This window comes from Phyllostomus discolor, chromosome 5 (genome assembly GCF_004126475.2).
Source record: "Phyllostomus discolor isolate MPI-MPIP mPhyDis1 chromosome 5, mPhyDis1.pri.v3, whole genome shotgun sequence".
NCBI classification, from domain to species: domain Eukaryota; kingdom Metazoa; phylum Chordata; class Mammalia; order Chiroptera; family Phyllostomidae; genus Phyllostomus; species Phyllostomus discolor.
Genome location: NC_040907.2, coordinates 52,118,096 through 52,143,795, shown reverse-complemented (window position 1 = coordinate 52,143,795; position 25,700 = coordinate 52,118,096). Strand labels below are relative to the sequence as shown.

The following is a 25,700-nucleotide window of genomic DNA, read 5'->3' as shown; positions in this document are numbered from 1 at the left end:
GTTCCATTAACAAAATCCTGAGCTACACCACCCCAAAATACTTCACAACAAATTATTTTCTTCAACCAGTACAGATTTCAGCATTATGCAAAGGAAAATACCAAGAGAGCAAAAGTCCAGGGTAATCACATTCAGTGATATTTTGCTATCTAATTTAATTTGCTTTTCTCTCTTGTGAGTAAGTAAGCCTAATGACCTAAGTATAATGCAGAATGAAAAATTACAATAGTACTTTAGTGTCATGGCAAGCAGCCAGTTCCCCCAAAGTAATGTTGCCAGATAAAGTACAGGATGCCCAGTTAAATTTGAATTTATGATAAGTAATGAATATTTTTTCTACCCAAGAATAAACACCTTTACTATATGACCATTTTGTTTATTTTAACATGAGCTTTAAAGAAAGCAGGGAAGAAGATTTATTGGCCTTTCCAGGCCTTAGTTTTCCTCAGATTGAAGTCCAGCTCCTTGGCTTTTAGCACACAGCCACCGGCTCACCACACTGGCCTGGTCTTGAAGTGATGCCTGCAAGAAGCTTATCCTGCTGGAACTGCTCCTCTAGAAGACTGCTGATTTTGGCGTTCTTTTTCCTTTCATCATATTTCTTCTGAGTTTTCTTTGATTGTTTTTTGTTTAAAATTTCTTCCTCTTCAGGAGTCAGCTTGGCCCTCCTTCTTGTAGCCCAGGGGCAATGTCTAGTGGAATTCAAACCACTGTTGGTATGGTGTGCTGTCAAGGAGCACGATGCAGTTCTTCATTAGGGTCTTGGTACCAACCAGTTCATTGTTGGATGCATTGTGGACGACCTCAATAATCCTTGTTTTGCACATACAGCACTCTGCACCCCAGGAGAATATGCCCACGTCCAGCTTCAAGGCTCGGTACTTCCTATTGCCTAGGAGCACACAAACTGTGTGTATGTGGCAGGGCCAATCTCTGTGTTGGCAGCAGGGCACCCCAGCTCATACTTTTTGTTCTTGTGGCAGGGCCTTCTCTTGCTCCCAGTCTTGGGGCACTTGTGCCAGTTGTCCCGAGAGATGCCCATGGCTTGGTGCCAGCTGGAAAAACAGCTGAATAATTTTTTTTAAAGATTTTATTTATTTATTTTTAGAGAGGGAAGGGAGGGAGAAAGAAAGAGAGAGAGAAACATCAATGTGCAGTTGCTGGGGGCGGTGGCCTGCCACCTAGGCATGTGCCCTGACTGGGAATCAAACCTGCGACACTTTGGTTCACAGCCCGCGCTTAATCCATTGAGCTACACCACCCAGGGCTTGAGAGCTGAATAATTTTTTTAAAGATAAGTATATGCCAGACTTATCTTGATCTCTGAAGGTGGACTTAGAAAAATCATCAGGGGTACCCCCAGTGACTAGGCTTCATGTCAGATACACATTTGCTAAAACTGACAACCTATTGCAAAGGAACTGGAGCATCTAATCTCTACAGTTAGTTACTTGTCATATAATTGTTTGATCACCCTTCAAAAATCATATTCTAATATATTTCAGACATTTTCAGCACTTTTTTCTTTTAAATGGATAACAAAAATTATAGATTAGAAATGTATTGAATGCAATCACTTTTTATAATTTGATTTTATATAATTGCTCTTTATATTACTGATAATTTCATAAAGAGGAACTTCTGCAAAATAACAGGGCTTAACTTTCCATAGATAATCATGAAATAAATAGGCCAGTGTAGGCTTCTGGGAACAAGAGAGAAAAGTTTTACTTTTATGATTGGAACCATCTGGAAGATTTTTTACCTTGAAGCCTGTGCTCATTTAGACACAAAGAAACTTCTGATTTCAAATTCTGAATAGTTTTCACCAATGATGTCACAGTACAGAACGGTATATTTTGGACCTGAAATTAAATCAGTATCATTGTAATCTTGGATGGAAAAGTTAAATCTCACCCGTGCTGATTTTGGACATTCCCAGTTTCATGCCAACAAAGTTTTAATGCTTTTGGACTGCCTCCTGGCTGATAAGACAGGAATTTCAGGAAATTCATTCCAAATCTCAGTAAAGAGTTCCAGTGTCATTTTACAAAACATGCCTCCAAAGAATTTTATAGAATCTCCCTCTCACAAGCAGACTGCCCTATTCATCTGAATCTTTCAGTGTGAGAGAGATTTGCTAGGATGTAGCAATGAGCCTCAACGTGTGATGTTTATTTCTAAAGTTCCTCAGGCTTTAGCATGGATAATAATCTTGATGACCTCTGGCCCCTGAACTCATTACTAGAGGAATCCAAATCCCTCTGCATTTCCTGTACAGTCCCGGGTGGATTTTGATCCATAATGAATAAGACCCAGTTCTTGACCTCAAAAGTGCCATGGGGTCAACAGAGCTGCTGTCTGAGTCATTACCACTTCCTCATCCATACCTGTGTGTTCTTCCACTGCCCTGTGGCCCTTAAACTGGAAAAAACTCCACACCCACCCCTACCCTCCAGCCAGCCTTGCATGGTTCATGGCAGGAAGAGTCCATCTCTATATGTGGCTCCCCCTAGGCAAGCTTCTCTTTTTGTTTTTCACGCCTCCCCATTCAAGGAACCTAGGAGAAATTGCCAGTGCTTGGCCAGAAGCTATGTCAGTGGTCCCTGCTGTGTCTCACTGTGGAGAGCAGGACCATAAAACGGCATTGGTCTGATGAAGATAGCATAAAGCATATAAAACAAAGTGGAGTCACTCATGTCAACCAAAACGGCTGTCAGTCAGCCATGACACTTTGGTTCAAGAGGGAAACTACCTAAGTCAGAGCAGACATATCTGGAAAGGAGACATATATGCCCACATGGTCAGAATAGACACATCTGGCAAGGAGACACATCTAAGATGCCTGCACAGGTGATCAGAATAGCCAAGCCTGCAGAATGGGACCACCCATAGATAGGGTCCTGGGAAAATTCTCCACTTGCCAGCAGAAGTGCCAAGACATTTATTAAAAAGACTTAGAAGGGTGGAGCACATAACTTTCAAGGTATTTCAAGGTTTAACTGAGGCAAGTTGCAGACCACTGCTGAGACAACCAAGCTCCACACACCAGAGTGCTGCTCTATGTCACACTGATTTCCCTTGTCATCGGCCACCAGAGGCTCTGCCCTGCTGGACTAAGGACTTCATCTGCCCTGCTGCCCACCTGGCTCTGGAGGTCCTTCCATGAAAGATGCTGACAACTCCCTTGCCCACCATGCTGTCTCCTGGACCTGCAGATTAAGACTCTGGGACTCGGGTTCATTATCCCACATTGATTGCTGTGTGTATGTATATGTTATATTTCTCTTACATTGTTAGAGTGTGAGTAGCATATTAATGTGTGTTGATGTTCTACTTTGACTGAACCTGCATTCAATAAAAGCTGAGTGAATAGCATAGTTGCTGTGTGAGACTCTTGTCTATTACTTAGTGCCAGGCTGCTCAGCAGGCAGCTAGCGGAGCAGTTGCCTGGCTGACTTATGGAAGAGACTATGTCAGGAACATACACTCATAACACTCACTCAAAAGAATCTCCCCTGTGGGCTTGCCTCTGGTGTTCCAATCAGGCTTCCGTGAGGTCCAAGTATTCTCTTCACCAGAGTGAGCTTCCTGCTCATCCGGGCCACACTTAGTTACTCTTTTATTTTGTAAGACTAACTTTAGAACCTTAAATCATATTGGAAATTTAAATGTATCCCCTCTTTTATCCAAAATTACTAACCTACTTGCACTTGTGTAAGTAACTATCTTAGTGACCTACTAATTCTTATATTCATGGCTCCATTTATTCAAGTAGTATTTGGCTCAGCAATGTCAAGTCAAACAATTTGGTCCCTGCCTTCGTATATCTTGTAGCTCAGTAAGGAAGATAGGTGCAGGAAAAATAACTTTTTAAAAATATTATCTGATGTCCTCCCAATTTCCTCTAAATCTTGTGGTCTTGTAACTTCTCAAACATCAAAAAGAATAACATTTATTTTCTTCAGGGAGAATTCAGTTCATGCTTAGAACACGGATCATTACTCAGATTTGGGTTTCAAATTGGACTTCTTTCTAAGCACATTTAAAGCGGTTTTGAAAGCTTTATTGAAAAAGAGGTTTCTGAATCCAAAAATTGTCCCTTAAGAAGCAGAGAAAAGCTTGGAGGACTGACTTCAGCATAAATTATAGAATACAGAGGACTGTGTTCAGGCAAGGATGTAGACTGTGGTGTCAGGAAAGCTCCCAGGGCATTCCAGGGCTGAAGGAGAAACAACAGGAAGATGAAGAGAAGGAAAACCCAGGTTTAGATGCTGCCTGGACCCCTCTAGACGTAGAATGCATCATGTCCAAGGTGTCAACCCAGAGTGAAAATGGGGAGCAAGATTATAGGTAAGGGGAAATATAAAAGCCCAATGGATCAAACCAAGTAAAAACAATGTGATTGTTTAAGTTCTTGTTTGTGGAAGACATTCTAACTAATCACCAAGATTTCCCATTTATTATTCCTTCTGGGCATACGACTCCCTGGAATCAGGCATGACCACGTGACTTACTCTGAAAAGTAAATACAAGCAGAAGTGCTATTTCTCACTGCTAGATAGAAGTATAATACTAAACACTCAAGCTTCTCTGTACCCTCTTCTGCTAGGCAGCTGGGAAGGGCAGATTCTGTCAGCCTCAGTGATATTGGGTTTCTATCAGCCATTTTTTATTTTATTTTTAAATTTATCCTGAACTCGAGAAGCAAAACAAGTAAAATGGGATAAAAATTGTGAATTTGGTATTAGCCTAAAGGCAATACCTAAAACTTAAATACCGAAAAGAAATTTTTTAAATGTTCCAAGCAAAGCAGCTTCATGAGAAGGTAACCATTTTGAAGATGACACTAATATGTTTGTGCAATTGTTTTTATGTTTTAAAATAAATGGTTAAATTCAGTATCTCTTACAGACAGGCAAGGTTAGCTGTGAAATTTAGGGAGTAAAATGAATGTTTGTAGTGAAAATAACCCTGAAAATTATCTATAAGGTTTTATGAACAAGCTAGCCCTGGTTGAGTATAATTATGAAAATAATTTTATCCTTTCTCACCATGCTCTGCTAAACTTGATTTGTGGTCCTCTCCTTCCTTACTCCTATATGAAATATCAGAAGCAGGTCCCATTGCTTCTGAGGTCATTTTTAGCTCATCAAATTTCTCTCTTATAACTTGCAGGCATTGAAAACTATAGTTTGAATTAGATAATTCCACTCTAATATTGTATTAATTTTTTCATAATTATTCAAAGGAAAAATCAGTACCTAATTGGGCAGGGCCTGCATTTAGCTGCAATAGCCTACACTGCTCTTTACCTCTTCCTTCTGCCTCTCTGTCACCTTGCTGGCTGCTGTTGCTCACCCCTTCCAGGGATTGTCCAAAAGAAAGAAGCAATGAAAGAGAAGAAAAAAAACAACAAACCACAGCCAAAAGTGCCCCAAACTATTGCAACCCAGCATTAGAGGTCCCTGGAGGTGACCAATGCCCAAAGCTGGACTGCTCTTTCATTGGATTCTTTTTTTCTAATATCTGATATTTTATTTTATTTTTTCTTTCTTTTTTTAAAAATTTATTATTCAGTTACGGTTGTCCTGCCTTTTTCCCCATTGCTTACCTCTACCCTATGCCCCCACTCCCACAGTCAATATACCCGCATTGTCTGTGCCCACGAGTCCTCCATTCATGTTCCTCTGCTTGCCCCTTCCCCTTCTTTTCCTCTCCCTCCTCCCCTCTGGTCACTGTCAGTTTGTTCACTGGATTCTTTAGAGGTTCCCTGGAGATCTGCCCCTGAAGGTCTCTTCTCCATCCTTTTGGTACAAGCAATGCCTCCACTCTTGGTGGTCTCTTATAAGCAAGCCCATCTCAACCCTTTGGGATTTCAGTGGTCACCTGACTAAGTTTCTTTGACCCTCCAGCTAGTCTTCTCAAAAGTTTCTTTTTTTGGAGTTCTCCTTTGGTCCCCAAGAAAGTCACAGCTTTGCTCACAGTTTGCCCTGCCTGGCGAAAAGGCAGCTCTCTCTCTCAACACACATCTTTATCCTGCTGTCGGCAGGCACAGATGCAACCATAGCCTCTCTTCTCTTTTTTCCATCTCATGCTTGGGAAGGACTGAAGATGAACTGAAATAATTCTGTGGCTTTTTCCCTTTGACCTACTGCTAAAGACATCACATTAATAAATTTGTAGTAATAATTTTTGTATATGAGAAATAAGTTCTACTTGTTCTTCGAGTAATTATTCTTTTAAGAATCTATTTGCTAGCATCTTATAATGTAGCTTTGTATCTCCACTCATAAGTATGGGTAATTTTTGTCATTGTTTTTTGTTTTGGTTTGGTTTAGTTTTTTGTTAGGTTTACATATCAGGGTTTTGCTAATTTTCTACGATTATTTGAATCAGTTCCATTTTTGCATGCTCTGGCAAAGTTGCTGTGGAATTGAAGTCAGCTTCTCCTTGACATTTCAAACACCTTCTCACACAACTGCTGTGTTAGCATGATGCAGTTACAGTCAGAGCTTGTCAAAGCTTGACCTGGCCCTGGGAGAGGATGAGGGTTAGGACATGCTCGGGGTCTCCAACATGGCAGCCACCAAGATGGAGTGAGGAGGGGAGTTTCACATGGGTCCAAGTGAATCTGGCAGGTACATCAGGTGGGTCTGGTACATGTTTCTCTCACAGGCCAGGTTCTTTTTCATCTACTGAATTCTCATATTTTAGCCTGCCTGGACTATTTTCCCACTTTTCTGCAGTTCCCACTTTTATTACATAAAGCAGTTACTTTGATGTATAAGGAACTTTGAAATCAGACAGACCACAGCTCAAATCCTGACTCAGTATCCAACACTTGTGTGAATTGGGGCAAATGTCTTAACTCCCTTGAGACTGTTTCCACACCCATAATATGTATGTAGGATTGTTATAAACATTAATTGAGGCAGTATATATAAAACAAGTATTCATCATAAGGCCTGGAACATGCTAATGCTTAGAAACTATCATTCCATATCATCAATTATTTGTGTTATGCCATACATGGACATTTACTATTTGCTCTCACACTCTGCTTATAAAGTGTAGAAACATCCTTAGAGAAAGGACTGAATTCAAACCCGATATGACTAACATTGCACTGAGTACTGGGGTTGTCTTTGATACTCCAGTATGGAGACGTCAAGACAAGCTCTGATAAAAGCCCTTCCACGGGCTCTTTGAGGCTTTGCTGGTTGCTGCTAAGACAAGAAAATCAATCTGAACTCAATCTTTTAATTTCTAAGCATGATTACTGTTCTCAAATGCAGAATACAATTAAAACTAATGCTATATAGTTCACTTTCCACAAAATGAGCATTGATCAGATTCTATGTGAAGGGTCTGTAACATCTCTCCTGTAATCATTTTAAAATATATTAACTGGGATCTGTGTATTGTAGAACAAAAGGGATTGTTTCTGCAAGAAAGGAGTTCTGAGATCTGGCATTAGTTCCTCCTTCACCAACTATGTGACCTCAAAAAGTCGCTTCTTCTGGTTGATCCTCCATCTCATCTATAAAATCGGTACATTATTACTTCACTATTATTTAAGGATCACACAGGTCATACACGTTGAAGGCAAAAATTATAACACACTTCTAATAAGCTATTATGATTACTACCCACATTCCTGAAAAATATGATCAACCCAACGTGCATACAATCAGAGTCATTGGGCTTGACATAAATATATGTGATAATTCTTATTGTCACTATGATACAGAACAAATGTTACATGAATACTCAAAGGGCTAACTACCTCATAAGGAAGGTTATGTCTTTCACCTTTAAATGGCAGCCAGAGAGAGGTATGGAAACAGCTGAACTCACTACTGAACACTAAGCATATTTATTAAATAATTATACCTCCAAAAGATTCAAAATAATCGGAATCTGAGATACAATACATACACATTTGCACTCTTTTCCAAAAGTTTACTTTGCTAATGTAGACTGTCAATCCATGCTTACTGTTTGTCATAAGTACTCTCTAGATTTTGCTTTAGTTTTCTCCGTAACACCTTCTCTGATGTCTCAACATACTATTGTCTAAGGAATATTTCACTACTGCAAACATTAATTTAGCCTTAGTCAAAACCTGTTAGCCATGAACTCTGACAGTGTTTTGGAACTTTAAGGATTCAGTTAAGATGAATATAAAAAACTCTATTCCTATAGTATAAATCTAGCTTTAATAGCTCAAGTATTGGATTAATGGTAGCTATCCATAAAGCACGTGTTATGCATAAGGGGTACATAATATTTAAAGACACATAACTATGTCAGGCTTTGTTTATATCAGCCATCATTGTGTCACGAATTTCACAGCATCATAAAATATGGTCCTTCTACCAGCTCTGATTCAGCTAAACAAAATGCTCACCCTTTATTTCAGATCATTAAACTGACAGCATTTATATCTAGATTGATGCCAAAGGGGATACAATTTTCCTGAAGGGAAAGAAAAAGTCATCTGCTATTTTAGTGGAAAGGCTGGGCCAGCTGCAAGCTCATAATTGTCATCAGTAATTACTAGATGGAAGGGAAATGAGAAATTACCTTTTTGACAGAGGCAAGAAACATCAACAGGGTCCTGTTTTGTTGACTCAGAAAGCTTCAGAAGTTAACACTTTTTAGGGTAGGGTTAATACTTTCAGGGTTACCTACAAAAAGAAAAATACAATTGAGGAGGCAAAGAATATCCTTATGAAAAAAGTCCAAGTTTCTTTTGACAAATATTTCATTATTCCCTTTCTTCTTCTAAATAGCTAAGCTAAATTTTCCTTTAACATTCAACAAATGTGTACTGACCAAGTAGTAAGCATCTTTCATTCTTCAAGACATGATATCCAGCCAGACAAGGCACAATCCCTGCATTCAAGGAGTGTGCCATCTGGGGGAAAGTAAAATCTGTAGCCAAGCAATTAGGATGTATAGAAAAGACTGTCTTCTAAATATTAATGGTGTGTGGAAGCATGAGTGACCTATGTTGCCAGTCCAAGTGTTTCAGTAAAAATTTCATGGAGAGAGCAACATTTAGCTTGAGTTTTAAATGTTAAATAAAAGACAAGGAAACGATACTCCAGGAAAAAGGAATTGATTGTAAGAAAACACAGACTTACAACAAAGCATAATACCTTGGGAAAGATAACAGGTCATTAATTACATTTGTCTAGATAATAGTTTTTATAGACAAGATTATTGATTCCCAACTCTGAAGAGAACAGCAAAATAACCTGCTTGGTCAAGCAAAAAACAAGTTTATTGCTTACTGCAATAAAGGAACCCACTTATGACCTTGAGAGAATTTTAGTGGCATTTCAGATTGAGGGAGTCAAAGTGGCATTTTGTAAAGTTTTGGGGTCAAGTTTAAGGCATGTCTTTCAGTGAGGGGTTCTGAATACATTCATAATGTAATTGTATAAGATGAATAGATAAAGTAAGGGAAAATCTTTGAAGCAAGTCTTGGAAAAGTAAACAATCATTGATTAGCCCAGTGAGTGATCTATTCTAAGAGGCTATTTATCTAATGAGAATAAATCAAATGTTCAGATAAATACATTCAGGAAGTTCTAAAATAAACAATAGTTATTTTCAACTTCATCTTCCTGAGCAAAGATTTTCTGTAACAACAAATTTAGGTTAATGCAGAAGCTGAAAAGTAAAATCATGTTACTATAAACAGTAAGCTGTATGGGTATAGATGGCTTCAGCTGTCAAAAGGCAGGTGAAGTTTGAAATAGATCTGAATTGTGACAGTCCATTTTGAAACATTTGAAATGGGAAAAGGATAGGGAACAGTATAAAAGCCACAATTAAATGCTATGCAAAAAAAGAAAAGAATATCAACTTAATTCTTGTAGCAATCCTCTAAGACAGGTATTATCATCCCCATATTTCAGATGATATTGAAGTTTTGAGAGGCTATACTTAAAAAAATTTCTCACCCACTGTCTTTTAAGAAATTAGTGGAGCCAGATTTCAAATCCAGTTCTAGGTGACTCCAAAATCATCTTGCAGTTTCCCTTACCTCATGATGTTTCCAGTAAGTCATAAAGCAGGGGTGCAAAGTAAAAAGATTTCTCTTTAGGTACTGACTATTCAAAGTACTTATTAAAAATACAGAATCTCAAGCCCCATTCTAAAATCAAAATCTGCTAACAAGATCTCAGGTGATTGTTATGCAAATTAAATTTGAGAAGTACAGTTTTAGAGAACTCGAAGTTACCACCCCCATGAAATTAGCTCATATTGTACACACAGTGGGGTTTTTGGCTCCCCTTCAATTTCCAGCCCTGTCTTTTTTCCCTTGTTTTTTTTTTCATCTGTGATAAGTAAAAAAAAAAGGCAAGAGATTTTGTGAGCATAGTATCCTATGAAAACTCTGCTTGGGAAGTATAGTCAATAGAGCAAAAGAAAAATAGCCTTTCTTGTAGATGTTTCTCCCTTAAGATTGAGAAACATGAGGCTAGTTGGACAGTAAGTACCTACCATCACCTTTCCACAATGGCACCGGGAGCTCACCTCTGGGCACAACTGAGACCATAAATTAGGTGATGAGGGACAGGGCAAATACTAGAAAAGACCAAAGGGAAGATGCAAGGTGGGAGAGAAAGGGGGAAAACAAAGATGGAGACCAGACTTCAAAGAGATTACTAGCTACCCACAAAGAGGCATTGCAATAAATTTTGGGAGAAAACAAATGTTTTACATCATCTGTATTCTTGTATGTTGGCAATCATAAGATCATAACCATTCCCTTTCTTGTAATCATATGCACATGTATTGTAACTAAATCTTTGACATGTTCTCTATTCATTCATCAATATCTATTTGTTTTCATGCTTACAACATGTCAGACACTGTTTTAGGCCATGGAGGTACAGTAATTAACAAGATTAGTCTATAGCTTCTTGGTGTTTATGTTGTAGTGGGAAGGAGAGATAGATATGGGGGGGTGGGGGTTGGTTGGGAAATGATTTTGACTGCTTAAGAACTTTTCTAAATATTACTATAATTACAAATAGATATCTAGACCATGAGGACTGGTGACATTGGAAATCAATGTTTTGGTGGGTGAAGTGGGCAAAACTGAGAAAGCTGCACATGTAAAAGGACAGTTCCTCCCCACACCTTCTGCCCAAGCAGCACTGCAGTAGCGGGAGCACCATGGCTCTGAGCCTGGGAGGGGGAGGGGAGGGGGCGGTGGGGGGGGGGGGGGAGGAAGGCGTGCTCCTGTACCACGTGACACTGTGTACTGTTTCTCAGTTTCTTATCAGCAGCACTCTTTTTGGAGATCTGAACCCAAGGGAATAGTCACTCTTGCTCTTAATTTCCCTGCATTTGAATCACATTGTTCAAATTCCTCTTGTAGATTTCCTTTCTTCACGTGAGCAACACAAGGAAGAATACCATCAATATCTGCTCAACTGTCACCTCTGAAAGCCTTCCAAAGGACTATGACATGCTGTCCCTGGGGTATGTCCTCTGTGACACATTCCTCTGCTTTAGAAGCTTCAGTGGGACCCCACCCCAGAGTGATCTGGTTGTTCATCAGTGGCTGGGTGATGGGACAGAAGTCACTTCCCTTAGGGCAGAGGTTTCTACCCTGTTTTTTCTCTAGGAGTCTTAATTCTAAAAACTGACATTTGTATGATGTGTGACAGTTTACAAAGCCTTTTCTCACGTGGTTTTATATTATTTTTACATTTTACAGGTAAAAAATGGATATCCAAAGACAATAAGCATTTTTCCCAAACATGTCTGTACCCAATAAGTGCCATGCCTTCTCATTTCAAACACCCCATTCCTTCACTACTCCAATGATGCTCTCCCATCATAGCAAGTGTCTCCTCCTCTCCTTCCCTCCCTCCTCATAGTTTGGATCCCTTTAATGCTGAAAGAAAATAAAAGTGAAGTAGCCAGACTTAATTAAACTGTTACATTACCTTACCTTTCATTTTCATTGTCTTCTTTATGGGAATGAAATGTTTAGCATTCTTCCACCTCCCCTTTTAAAAATAACATTATTAATAACCCCTATTATAAATTATAGGCACCATTTAGGCTTATTGGCACTACATAGGACTGGTTGGAGACTGCAGATCTCAAAATAAATTTTTTATTTTGAGGTCACTTTTTTTACTTTTATTATTACCATGTACTAGCATTATTTGTTGAGGCTGTAATCAGGAAATATTGTTTGGCATTGAGGGAGAAAATAACCACAAATCTCTCTGAGCACTTAGAACTATATTGTTACCAACAATAACAAAAAAGCATTCAAGAGTAAAAAATGTTTTCCTCTTCAGGAAACCATTCTTTGATATATAAGATATTGATTAGTCAATTAGTGGTACTTGAGACAAACCTCCCACTGAAATAGATATAATAATCCATAAAAACAAATTATAGCAAGGATAAAAATAAAAGTGTGAGCAGTAATCTATGAAGATAGTTTAAAGAAAAATCTATGTGATTATCATCATCACTCTTCTTTTTGGTACCAATGTATTATTGATGAGAACAAATACTTGACTTCCTCTACAGTGGCTCCAGCTTAATTTGGAACTACAAGGTTCAGACACTGAAAGTAAACTGAGTAATGCCTCAATATTGAAGTTTTACAGGAAACTCAAATGTATTCAGTTTATAGATCATGCTTTGCCTCCATAAATTATTACAAAAAAATATAAAGCAACAACATTGATACCTAAGTAAGAATCATGTGGATCCACTTTATCTATGTCCTTTTTTAAGCCAGCTTACTAATATGGGATGAAAAGGCATTTATCAAAGTTCCAAGAAATGTTTTAACAAACATCCTTAAATCCTAGAGATAGATGAATGGGGTACTTAACCTGAATAGATTGCCTTCAAAAATTGTATTTTGTTCATACAATTATAATAAATAGCATGGCAGACAAAATTATTTATGAATAGTGGAAGAAACTATGTCTTACTTAGCTCTGCACTTATGAGCTTACTTAGATAAGATATTTAATATAGATTAGACTGAATTAAATATATAGTGATATGTGAAGCTCTTTTCTTTCCAACATACCCAGGAGAGGGGAAACAAATATAAAAAGGACGAGTCTCCTCTCACAAACACACATGCATGCACACACCTGACCTCTCTTGATTTCTAGTCCTGCACTTGCTTTCTATGGTTAAACAAGAGCTTTCCCAGCTACTGTGTAGCTTGACTCTAACCAAAGTGAGCTGGAGATGCAGGCATTGCCCACACTCTGACAGGAGGTACCCCTTTGCTGTTGTTTCTCAACAGCCTTTTCTCAAGCCCCATAGAGTCACCCCATGATTAAACTCACAAGCTCTCTTCTTTCTTTTCTGATTATTTCGACAATCTTTCTCATTATCTCTGATGCTTTGCCATTTTATTATGACATTCCTGAATGAATTTCTTTAATCCTGCTCCACACCAAGTAAACTTTTACAATTTGATGGCTCAAATATTTCTTCTAGAAAACATTAACAACCTTTGGCTGAACAACAAACATTTATTGCTTTTACAGCTTTGGAGGCTAGAAGTGTGAGATTAAGTTGTCATCAGTGTCAGTTCCTCCTGAGAGCAGTGAGGGAAGAGCTGTCCCTTGCCTCTCTCGCAGTTCCTGGTGGTGTGCTCTCTTTGATGTTCCTTGATTCCCACTGTGTCACCTTGATCTCTGCCTTCATTTTCACAGGACATTCTCCTTGTGTATGTGTCCATGTCAAAATTTCTCCTTGTTATAAGGACACCAGTCATGTTGGATTAGTGACCCACCCTAGTCCAGTATGACCTCATATTAATTATGTTTGCAATGACCTTGTTTCCAAATAAGATATTAGGAGGTACTGGAGGTTAGAACTTAAACATATGAATGTGGGTAGATGGGGAGAACACAATTCAACCTAAACTCATCCTCAGATACTGACAGTGTCTTCTGTACGATCCTTAGTCTTGTGTCCATGTCTTCAGTCTCCAGCCTCTCCAGTCTTCATAATATAAAACTGCAACCACATGCCTACACGCGCAGTGTGATGAAGGCTGGAAAGGAGGTATCTGGAATTTACCTTGGGAAGGTGAGGCTCATAGTGTGGGAATCACAGCAGAATAGAGGAGAGTGTTAAAAAATGTGAGGATCCACAATTCACAGATGAATGTCAAAACTAGGTTTTAATTCTGGTTGCTACCTCTTGATCTTATTAGTTATTTAATCTCCTTGGTCTTCAATTTCCTCATTTTGGCTTTTTGTGGGCTTAATGTTAAGGACTTGGTATTGTGTCTGGCATTAAGTAGGTGCTGGCTAAATGCTAGTCCTTCTATTTCCTTTCCCTTCTCTGAATCCTCAAAACTTTATTTCTTGTACAGTGTTCATCAGATTTTGTCTGGTATTTATGGTTACTTGTTCTGTTTCTACAATTTTATGGTCAGTTTCAAGAGCCAGGGACATATTTCTAGACCACTGCTGTCAAGTCATTTCTGATGAAAATATATGTGTGTGTGTGTTTCTGTGTGTGTATGTATATAATCTTTAATCTTTCAAAGACTGATATTTTTTATAAAATATAATAAAAGTTATTAGAAAAATAAAACTAAAAAACAAAGACATACAAAATACAAGTTCCAGTTTCATTATTATTATATTTAACAAATATAATATCACTGTCAAAATGTTATAAATGTTTCTAAATGCTTACTTTCAAATTCTGTACTTAACCCACTGTAGACCAGTAACAAACCGTTCACTGGTAATTCCTGGTCTGTGAACCACACTTCGATTGGCATGGCCTAGAGCTTGATCCTTGCTCTTTACCCAAAACCTCGCAGCTGAGGTTTTGGCCTTACCTAGGAACTTGATAGATATGCAGAATCTCAGATCTTAGATCTACTGAGTCAGAACTTGCATGTTAAGATTTGAGAAACACTTGTCCTGGATTATTTTGAATCACTTTCATTACAGAGCTCCAAGTCTTCCATAAAACAGGTGTTCAATCAAAATCCATTAAAGTTTTTTGAGAGTGCAAACCCCCAAAAGAGAGCTAATATGTGACTTAATGCTTCTGGAAGCAGATTTTCATTTTATTGTGATCCTGAAAATATTTGTTGATAAAAAACTGAGCAGTTTTTGGTGTGCACCTCTCATATCAAAAACATGAATTTGCATGATTGATATTTTTATATTTTTAAAGCACAGTATTATTACAACTTATATTCTTAATATATGTGTAACAGGGTGTATGTATGTCTATTGGTCTATGAAGTATATAAAGGAGGAACATCAGTTCAATTGTAAATAATCTACTCTTTGTGTTTGATTAGGTCAAGATGAAAATTAATAGAGGTACATTTCAAAACCTGTGTATATTGTTGTTAAAGTGGATCAGCTTTGAAGTCAGAAAAGCCTCCATTTGAATGCTGGGTATTTTCCCATTACTTATTACTTGTCTGTAATCAAAATCTTCTCATTTTTCAAATGGCATAAGTGTTCTGATTTGGTGAGAGTAATGTAAGGTTAAACTAATATACGTTGTGCACCAGTATGACGCCTCTTAGGTTGTCAGTATCCGACAAACTTTGTTTTCCTGACAACAGAGAAATAGGTTTAGATTAAGTTTTTATTTTTTAGTGAGGCTATTGAAAAAACTAAAGGTATACAATAAAATAAAACAACCTAAACGTGGAAATATAATTTGGCAGAGAAATACATAACAGTTGCTTTTTGAATACTTGCAAGTTTAAAATGTTGCTGTGTGTTATAATGCTGTCAATATTCATCAGTGTTTTTCTCAGTGGCAAAACCACATATGCTGACTAATACAAACCTGTCATGTGCCCACGGTACCTGTTACAGTGCCTTGATTATAGAAGATGCTCCATAAATGTTTCTCAGAGAAATTGTGAATTCTTTGCTCTCAGGGACCATATTTCATTCTCCTTATTCTGTGATCCTCTCATCTGTTTTTTTATAGTAGAGCTTCCCCTCTCCCCTCCCCAGTGTGCTGCTGTACCCCGGTGAGTGACACACGGTTCAAAGTGTCCAAAGATCTGGACCCCTAGTCCTGCTGGGCAGCCACTCAGAGTCTGGGGAGCTACAGCAGACTCTTTCTGTTTCTCTCAGTCTTACAGTGTTCTCACATGAAAAAGGTTGGGTGACAGGAATCCATCCTATCTTCTTTCTTAACTAGAATCATCGATTTACATTAATCTCCTGTAGAGAAAAATCTTTTGAAATAAGGCCTAAATTGTATTCATCATAGTGTTACCTCCTTCCTTCTAGATGAGTATAGTGCATCTTTAGATAAGTCTGGGCAACATTCTCACCAATTACTTTAATTATAAACTTGACCCTTGTCTCTAACTAAATGTGTTTTCTTCTGTTACTTTTTCAGGTTATGCTGCAACTTGGTGCTTCCTACCATGGATCCATTAGTCTGTTGTTAATTTTTTTCTTATTCAATTTGCTTTCAATCTTCAAAGAGAAAGCCTCAGTCTAACATTTGTATGACTTTAACATTTTCATAATCTCTTGCTATTTTCCTTTTTAGCAAAAACAATATGGACCTCAAGTATCTGAGTAGGCAATAAGTGCTCCAATTAAAATTAAAAACTTTTTATCTTTATTATACTTATTTTTATGGTTTCTTTTATAGTAAAGCAGTATATAAGATTTTTTATTTAAACTATAGTGATATAAAGCTTTTAAATGTATGTTTATTTAAGGAACAAAATTAGTTAAGACTTTCAAGTTCATGGATATAGTAGTCTCAAATTTATTAATATGGTAGATACATAAAAATTATACATAAATAACTAAAATTTGCAGAACACCAACATAACAGAAAAGGCTCTAGGTTTTACATCTGAAAACCTATAATTGGACAACAGCTATGTCAATCACTTGAGCAAAGTGTTTAACCTTCCTTAACCACATTTTTTCTCCTTTATCTGTACAATGGAGATTATAACAACTATGTGAAAAAGCATCTATTGGGGATTAAATGAAATAATATATGTGAGAGCACTTTGTAAACTAAAAAGAACTATACTAATGTTATTGTTATTTTTATTAATATATCATAACTGACATTTCAAATTTTAATTTATATCATAGTGTTCTAAGAGAATTAAACAAATTGCAATATGCTTAATGTGAGTTTATTAAATTTTAAGAATTTGGGCATAACATCAAAAATAATGATTTTTAAAGATTTAAACTTCTATAAATACTGATAACATTGGTACCAGGTTTGTCTTCTTCACAAGTTTTATTATATGCCAAAGGAGGTTCAGAGCCCACTAACTACTACTAACAGAGACTATTTGCAATGAACTACACCAAATAGCTAGGTCACAAGAAATGACAGGCAATTAAACTAATCCTTGGGCAGAGGATGAAAGAAAATCAAGTGGAGTGGAAGAAAGCAGGTGGTGCTCTGAGGAGAGGTGATTAGGAAACAGTTCTGGGCAGTCTGGCCCACTTTGAGCTCTAACAATGTAACCATAGTAACCATAACAAATATGATGGGAAGGAGGAAAGGGAGAGTGCCAGAGAATCTTTGGTACTTTCACACTGGTTGGAAAGCCAGGCTATGTGCTCTCAAGCAGGCTGCCAAAATACACAGTCTGTGACAGACGAAGCTTTGAGAAAGAGTTCACTTGTCTCCCAATTGTCACAGGCCACATGCTTCAAATAGTGAGTAGGAAAAAGTGGGGGGATTTGGACTGTCTGGGAGCATCCAGAAGAGAAAGCAGCTGGGCTCCCACAGGCTTGTTTACACACTGGATGCTTGATGAATCTGTTGAGGCTGGACACTGGGAACGCTGGAAAGGAATACATAGTTGAATCTCACAATAAGCACTGTCTGTTAAATAGCTTATGGCACTAGTCAGATGAGGTTCTAACTGAACAAAAATTTGTAGTGACAAAGGCTCCTGACCTTCCTGCAGCTTATGTGAAAGTTTTAGAACTTACAGATCCAAATCTCTATTTATGCTACTAAACAGCCTTTTTTAAAGCTTAAATGATATCAACCATGAATATTACTGTACTATCAATCAGACCAACAACATCAGTTGTTGGCATCAAGTTCATTGGCCAAGGTAGTGATTCTCAAGTGTAGTCTAGGGACCTTAGGAAGTCTCTACTCAGGGGATTTGTAATGTCAAAAAATTATCTTAACAATAATTCTAAAATGTTTTTGCTCCTTACTCTCTCATTCTCTTATGAGTGAGCTTTATTGACTTATGCAAAGTCAATATAAAGTCTGATGACATAACAAATTGAATGGAGAAGCAAATATAAGCATATAGCTGTCTTCTGTTAATTTATCAAAGAGATTTGCAAAAATGCCAAACAATGCTACTCTCCTTACTAATTTTTTTGGAATATAATTATTTTCAAAAATATTTATGTTGACATTGATTTATATGAACAGATAATGGGTTTATTATTGTTATTTTCAAATAAAGTTTTCCAAATATTAATTTTTAATATGGAACACAACAGTAGATATGTAATAAACAAAAAATGGGTGTGTGATATCCATAATATATCCCTGGGATTCTTGATATTTTTTAAGAGAATAAAGAAGTCCTGATGTCAAAAGGTTGAGACCCACTAGACTAAACTACAAAACTCCCAGTTCCAGCAGGGCTGATTTTATTTTTGGTTTGAATTTTCTGGTATTGGCTTGAGGGAAGGTTGAAACTCTATTAACAAATTTAAATGGGTAGCAGCTGGATTAACATTTGTGAATTTGTGTATAACTACAGAATACTCAGAGAGAAACTCATTTTCTAATTTGCTCTGCCCATCCTGAGCTCCAGAACCTTCACTGCAACCACATTATCTTTTGGAATGTATCTGTTAGCTATAGAACTGTAAAAATACTTGTGAAGATTTTTAGCTCTGTGATTTTTTCTCTTTTATAATTTTTATTTTGACACAATTTTATTTTTTAAGTATATGTTATTGATTATGCTATTACAGTTGTCCCAATGTTTTCACCCCTTTATCACTCTCTAACCTGTATACCCTCTTCCCACTATCATTGCTCCACTTTAGTTCATGTCCATGGGTCATATATATAATTTCTTTGGCTTCTCCATTTCCTGTACTGTTCTCAATCTCTCCCTGTCTATTTTGTGCCTACCATTTATGCTTCTAATTCCCTGTACCTTTTCCCCATTCTCCTTCCTCCTTCTCCCCACTGGTAACACTTCATGTGATCTCCTTTTCTGTGATTCTGTTCCTGTTCTAGTCATTTTCTTTGTTCATTTTTGTTTTTTAGGTTCAGTTGTTGATAGTTGTGAGTTTATTTTCATTTTACTGTTCATAGTTTTTAATCTCCTTCTTTTTCTCAGATAGGTCCTTTTAACATTTCATATAATGAGGGTTTAGTGATGATGAACTCCTTTAACTTGACCTTATCTTGGAAGCACTTTATCTGCCCTTCCATTCTAAATGAGAGGTTTGCTGGGTAGAGTAATATTGGATGTAGGTCCTTGCTTTTCACAACTTTGAATACTTCTTTCCAGCCCCTCCTTGCCTATATGATTTCTTTTGAGAAATCAGCTGATAGTCTTATGGGAACTCCTTTGTAGGTAACTTTTTTTCTCTTGTTGCTTTTAAGATTCCTTCCTTATCTTTAATTTTGGACAATGTAATTATGATGTGTCTTGCTGTATTTCTTCTTGGATTCAACTCCTTTGGGATTTTCTGAGTGTCCTGGACTTGCATGTCTAGTTCCTTCACCAGACTGGGGAAGTTTTCTTTCATTATTTGTTCAAATAAGTTTTCAATTTCTTGTTCTTCCTCTTCTCTTTCTGGTACCCCTATGATTCAGATGTTGGAACATTTAAAGTTGTACCAGAGGTTCCACCGCATCTTCTCATTTTTTTGAATTCTTGTTTCTTCATTCTGTTCTGGTTGAATGTTTAATTCTTCCTTTATTCCAAATTGTTGATTTGAGTCCTGGTTTTCCTCCCTTTACTGTTGGTTCCCTGTATATTTCCTTTATTTCACTTTATATAGCCTTCATTTGTTCCTTCATTTTGCAACCAAACTCAGTAATTTCTGTGAGCATCCTGATTACCAATGTTTTGAACTATGCATCTGATAGGTTGGCTATCTCCTCATTACTTAGTTCTTTTCTGAAGTTTCGATCTGTTCTTTCATTTGGGTCATATTTCTCTGTCTTACTGCACCTGTTATGTTGTGTTGTAAGGGGCAGAGAGCCTTAGGTATCCACTGGGTCAGGAAAATCCACTTTGCTGTGTTGTGATGCTGTGTGTGCGTGGGGTGGGGGGATGAGTCAGAGAGGGAACAATGCCATTTACTATCATGCTTGGCTCTTGTCCCACTTTCAGTCACTTTCCCCACTTCCCACAAGCAAATTGGGTCCTTGTGGTGCTGACTCCTGGGTATGTGGGCTTGTGTACATTCTAGGACTCTAGGGACCTCTCCAGGGAACTTTCCTGTGAGACTGGGAGTTTCTCCTGCTGCCAAATCCCATTCAGGTTTGTACAGCCAGAGTTTTTGAGGCTTTATTTCCCCCACAAGAACCCTGGGTAGCACAGTTTGACTGGCTCCCCAGTTTCTCCTGGCTTATCCACATACAAAAGTGGGAACTCCATCGACCAGTGCTGCCTTGCCATGTGTGCTGTCACCCTGGCTGCCTGTCTCCACCCCTCTTACCAGTCTGCATGAACCGGTTTCTTCTTTAACTCCTAGGTTATCGGACTTCCATGCAGTTTGATTTTCTGGCACTTCTGGTTGTTTTCTGTTTTTTATATTGGTTGTTATCCTTCTGTTGGCTGGGCAAAGAAGCAAAATACTTCTACCTACACCTCCATCTTGGCTGGAACTAAATCTTTCATTTTAAAATAATCAAAGTTTTCATTTAAAATGGCTGAAATTGTAGCATAGTATAAAAACTGGAGACAGGTTTTCATACAATTATATTAGGCCAAATTATACAGATCACTAATACAAAGATTATGCAACAGAGTTCTGACAGGGACTCAAATCCTTTCTTACTAGAAACACGTAGCAAGGAGTTTCACACAGTGGTGAAGAAGAGCTCAGGACCTGGAGTCAGGCAGAGTGGGTATGAACACCATGTCCTGTGCTTTCAATAGCATGGACTCGGGAATTTTAATTAATTTTAATTTTAATTATTTCTCTATGACTCAGTTTCCACATCTATAGAATGAGAAATAACAGTAATAATTTCAATTCACAGAAGAACTTCAAAATTAAGGAGATAATATGCAATGTGTTTGGTGTACATTCTTTCATTTAACCCTCACAGCAACTTTAAGATGTATAAGATTTTCTTAAATTTTATTTTTCATATGTTAGTTTCAAATGTTAGTTTTTCTGGAAAACTGACATTTAGAAAAGTCAAGTAGTTTTCCAAAGGTTATGCCATTGTAAGTGGCAAAGCATGGAATTTCTTTTGACTGGGACTCCACAAACAGCCATATTATTGTATTTTCTCAGCAACAAAGATTAGAAATTGCCAACTTCTCTTTTTCATGTCATCTTTAGCCCAATACTTAGCTTTGTGTAAAATACATACAATCTTAGTTGCTTGTAAAGCAGGGCAAGAAAACAGCAATGAGTTCATTATAGGGGAGGAAGGGAAGAGGTATTTTATGATTCCCCAAGATATGGGCACTGACCACTCTTTTATAGAGATTTTATAGCCCCACAGCACATGTGTATTTCACAAGTTTTCTTTGACATATTCTGGGATAGATTTGAGCATTTGTGACAGATACATGCAAATATTGGTTTATACACTGAGCAATAATTGCTAAGTGACCTTAAGAGAAAAAATGGCTTCCTCATAAAAAGCTCTCACTGGAGCATTCCGGGTGAAAGGGCTGAAGCAGTGCAGGCTCTTCTTGCTGTAATGCCAGACCAGCAAGCTAAGGCTGAATACCCTGGAGCTCGAAGAGTCTGTGCCTTAATATTGTTAATGGAGGTACAGAGTAATTGTGACTATTTCCCAGATCTTGCTATTTAAGAAGCAGTTCAACTTAGAGCGACATTCCATATATTTCACTGGACAAGTTATGGGGGGGAAACCCCTCAATGTCTTTTTAAAGAACATTTATTATAAATTCAAAGTAATAGACTAAGGTATAAATGGTTAATAATCTATGTATCTTTTTGCGTCATTCGGAGGTATATAGCCAGGAACCTTCTCCACTTCCTGACTGGCAATCTAAAATTGTAACTAATTTTTTATATTTAACATCTGTGGTTACTGCTTTTCTTTGAGCTAGATAACAGGAATTGCTTACAACTCAAATCATCTTATTTCCTGGAGGCACTGTATCTTTCCCTCCTCCATCTGCATTTCAGTTGTAAATGTGACTGCTGGGTGAATTAGTGCCGAACTGGACTGGGTCATGCTTGAAGGAAGAGCTACAGTTCAGCAATGAATCATGGCCATAACCCATGAGTCAGGCTCTTCTTTAGCTCAGTAAAACCATAATACTGATTTTACTTTTCCACTAGGATGGAGATGAGAAATTACACCTGTCCAGGCAAAAGTTGGCAGTTTTATGTTCCTTTGTTATTATTAAATATATTGATATTTGATGCTATTATTGTTAGGGGGGACCTGGCAAGTTTTCCTGGGAGAGGAAGGGGGCCCTGTGGTGGTGTGGGAGAGCCTGTGTACCTTGGAGATGGAAGGGTCAGGACGTGTTGAAGGCAGCGGGATTGAAACCACAGCCAGCACATGATAGATTTCCCTACCGCTGAGTAAGGGTAAATAAACTAGCATGGCTCCTGAGACAGTAGGAGAAAGCTTGCACAGAGCATGCATGGGCTGAAAAATTCATAGCACACATGTACTGTGGAGTTTGCCACAACGGTCAGGGGGATGTGTAGACCTGTCAGTCTAGATGGTATTGGCTAGAAAACCCACCTGCTTCCAGAGTGCATAGGATTTGGGGGCCAAAAGTTTAAATGGAGGCGGGCACAGTCTCACCCCTTCTGGTTACCCTCACTAGCCCAGTTGAGGCCTGAGGATTCCTGGGCCAGTGGGCCCTGGTACAGGGTATGGGGTTATTTTTCTTTGAGTGTTTTATAGGGAATGAGCTCTGGGACAAAAACCTGTCATTCTTCCTAAATTGTGTAGTCTTAGAATAAATGACCCCTATCCTTTTTCAACAAACCTTGGCCTCCAGAGTTTGCCTATTGAGCAGCAGGCAGTAGAACCCCACTTGCTATTTGGTCACATTCTATGTCTTTTTCTTATTCAAGCTACTTATGCTATTCAAATTGCACTGAAGTTATTCATGCATTAGAAAAGCACAGTTGCAATAAGCTCCAACTTCAGCTTTCCCCCTTGCATCCTGAGGACTACACAGCTCAGGGCTATGGAAATAATAGGCTGGTTCTCTGCATTTTTTTTTAACTTTCACCCCAGAGTACAAAGGTGTCCTGTGTCTCTCTATGGCTTCATTTTTAAAGGCAAGAGAAATAAGACATCAATGGTTTTTCTAAGATTAGATACCAAATTATGACTTCACACTTTTTAGCTCATTCACACATATTTCTTATAGAGGAAAACTAATTCTTAAGATATGTTATTTATACGCAGGTTCAATATACTTCAAGGTTAACAACAACAAGAAAAGATCCAAGGAGGTCATAGATAGAATTTATCCAGAGAAGCCTTTTGATATCCACTCTATTCGACACAATGGAAAAGTAAATTCCTCATCCTGTAGAATTTCTTTAAATAATCAACACCATGGCACACCAGATTGTCATAAAAATTACAACCTAAGCACTCTCTCATTCCCACAGCTTCAACTTGTCCCAATTTATCCTTCTGACATTGTCTTATTCTTGTTATCTTGTAGTTTCTAACCCTCATATTTTCATCCAAACCTAACTTTTTAAAATTGACCTTCAACACTGTCTTCTTAGATTTGAGCTTGCTGCCTCCTTGAACATGATTTTAATTTTTATTCCTCCTCTGGCAATGCTCTCCTTGCGATCTTGAATAAATCTTAGTGTGTGTATATATATTTTTTTTTCACTTGCAACATTTCATTTTTTTCAAAAGTTTTTTATTGCTGCTAAAAGAGTAGGTTTAACTGTACTCAATAAACTATTATGTATATATGTAGTTATATGTAAACACATAAATACACATATTTTTAAATTATAAGAAATACAGTTTATTTTGGCACATAGTGTTTAACAAAATTAAACTGTCATGCATGCTTGTGTTACAAGGTTGTAACACAACAACCTTGATTTGGTGTAATTGTGACACATTTTCTTGCTTTCCTGTGTCCTGCTAAATTTGATCTAAACTGCTTCATAAAACTGATATGCTAAAATTTGGCTTTATTGTTTTTGCTTACACTCTGATTCCAAACAAATCTTTTCATAACCTTCTTCTATTTCAGGGTCCATTTTATCATCAATGTTACTGGTGGGGATCACCAGCCCCCAATCGACCTGTTCCAGTTTTGTCAGAATCTGTGGGAAAGTCTTCTCTTTCAAGTAACTTGATATTACTTGAAAGAAACTGCTACAATTAATGAAAATAAATTAGTAATTGCTTTAAATAAAACACCCCCTTCAAAAAGTCCCCAAAAGTTTCCCTTTGAAGACCAACCCTGTGCATGGTAGTCTTATCCACGTGGTTCTGGCTTTGAATCCTGCAAAAGTTTTTACAAGAAGGAAATGAGAAAGGGAAAAGAAGGGAAATAAAAGTCAGACATCTACTTTTATAAGTAAGTATGCCCTGAGATAAAATTTCTTTGGGGTTCTCAGGCAGCTGAAAGAACAAACAATCATGGGGTTAGCTTACAAATTCAAAGATGTCAATGTCACCTCTGCATGGCTTTGTTAATGGAACTTCAGCTCTACCATCATCACTAGGATTTATTTTTAACCCATGTTTTGTCGGGTACTGGCTGCTTCCTGACATGTATGGAAATGTGGACTCAGCTGAAGTGGAAAATTTCCCAAGTCCTCTCACTTGGATTTCCCATAGGATCTGGGAAGCTTACAGCAGTAATCTTGGGCTTTACTCTGAACCTAAATAGTCTGCTGAGTACCACAGTTCGTTTTACCTCAAGCAAAGGCAACTCTTTCTCAGGACCCACAGCTAGCAGCTGGCAGAGACTATGCTCTCACACATCATGCTCTGTCACTTCTTGTTAATGGAAAGATTTTAGAAAAATATAAACATGGATTCAGATTCCTTACTAAATGATACAGGAATATTTCTTCATGTGTAAAATTAGTAATAATAATACTTACAGATATGTTATGAGATTAAAATAGGAAAAGTATGTTTGTATGCACTTATCAAAATGCTCGACATTGAGCATGTTCCAAATATAAGTAATACACTCTGTCTCTAAGTGACTAAAAGAGGTACCAAGTTTACTATCATTTTGCTGTTGGTGTCTTCTGTACCCAACTTCTATTAAACCAGTGCATTATCCCCCTACAGAAACAGAGTAACCATTCCATTTTAGAGACAACTGAGAAGTTTCAACCATGACAGAGCCCAGAATTGAAGTGTATTCGTTTTCATCTGAACATTCTGAAGTGGCCAACTTAAAAGGAAATGCTTGTCTTTCTTCAGCAGATATCTCAGTTCCCTTACACTTTTATTAA

The 25,700-nt window shown here is 37.7% G+C and overlaps 1 pseudogene; it reads right to left on the bottom strand.

The window, feature by feature from the left end:
• Positions 1-379: 379 nt before the first annotated feature.
• On the bottom strand, positions 380-1,046 carry LOC114497744 (annotated as a pseudogene).
• Positions 1,047-25,700: the final 24,654 nt, after the last annotated feature.